This window comes from Schistocerca cancellata, chromosome 7 (genome assembly GCF_023864275.1).
Source record: "Schistocerca cancellata isolate TAMUIC-IGC-003103 chromosome 7, iqSchCanc2.1, whole genome shotgun sequence".
NCBI classification, from domain to species: Eukaryota; Metazoa; Arthropoda; class Insecta; order Orthoptera; family Acrididae; genus Schistocerca; species Schistocerca cancellata.
In genome coordinates, this window is record NC_064632.1 from 245,662,639 (window position 1) to 245,663,936 (window position 1,298).

Genomic DNA, 1,298 nt, shown 5'->3' on the forward strand with positions numbered 1-1,298 from the left:
CTGCAACTTTCCGAAGTTTGACAAAAACAGTGGCATTTATAATGCTTACCTCCTGAGACAGTGTAATATTTTTGGCCGACGCTTTGTTTGGGTTAAGCTTTCAGGGTAATGTACTTTCTGTTCCTTGGGTCAGTATTCCTAAGTTATGTGCAGACTTTCAGGATCTGTTTTCTAAGGGTTTTGGCAAAGCCAATAATTTTGTTGCCCATGTCACAATGAAGGACAATGGACAGTCAAGTTTTATTGTCCTGTCCCTTAGGCTCTTCGAGAACAGGTGGCTCAGGAGTTTACTGCTCGAATGTAGTGGTGTGGACATGTTGGGAATGTGGATCTCACGGGGAGCGTGCAAGGGATAAGTCCCTGCAGACGCACTATCCTCTGTGCCCACGGTGGCTCAGATGGATAGAGCGTCTGCCATGTAAGCAGGAGATCCCGGGTTCAAGTCCCGGTCGGGGCACACATTTTCAACATGTCCCCAATGAAGTACATCAACGCCTGTTTACAGCTAGGGTGTCCATTTAATTATCATTTCATTTCTAGCAAAGCTGCATGGTCATCCACGGTAACTGTTCTTTCGGGAACAGATACTACCGTCATATATACTTAGGAAATGTCATTAATAGATATGGTGTTAACCCATTGCAATCACATTTGCCTGCTATCTGTGACCTACCACCCCATGCAATGTGCAGGAATTAGTCTGTGTTAGGGAAGCTCACGTACATCCAATGTATTCCTAGTACCAATCAAACTGCAGCTGCCTTGCATCACTTGCACAAGAAGAATGTTCCTTTTGTTTGGTCACAAGAGAACTGCGTCAGTCTGCTTTCCACAAGTCGGAAGATGCCTTGCTTAGTGATTGATGATTTATTCATTTTGATCCACCCAAACCTGTGGTCTTGGCTGTGGCTGCTTCATCTTAAAGCATCAGTGCAGTTATGTCACACACATTTGGTGGTGTTGGTAGGCCAATTGCCTTTACTTCGAAGCTGTTGAACAAAGGTCAATGTAATTATTTGCAAATTGGGAAGGAGGCTTTCACTATTGCCTTGAAGTGTCACCAAGTTTCAGCAGTATCTTTTTGGCAGAAACCTTTACTTGGTGACTAACCAATCTACAATCTTTGTTTAGCCCTTCTCATTCAGTCCCAACTTGCGCAGCGGAGAATCTGCAGTGGTGGGCTCTTCTTTTGTCAAATTACCTCTGTGAATTGTGTATTGGCTAACTTGTAAGCATACCAACAAAGATGCTCTTTCTCATCCCCTGGTGGCTCAGATTCTGGATTTGATGAGGCTCTG

General features: G+C 44.2%; 1 non-coding gene across 1 annotated transcript; it reads left to right on the plus strand.

The window, feature by feature from the left end:
• The first annotated feature begins 382 nt into the window (after positions 1-382).
• On the plus strand, positions 383-457 carry Trnat-ugu (transfer RNA threonine (anticodon UGU)). Its single transcript has one exon. It is a non-coding gene; the product is annotated as a tRNA-Thr (tRNA).
• Positions 458-1,298: the final 841 nt, after the last annotated feature.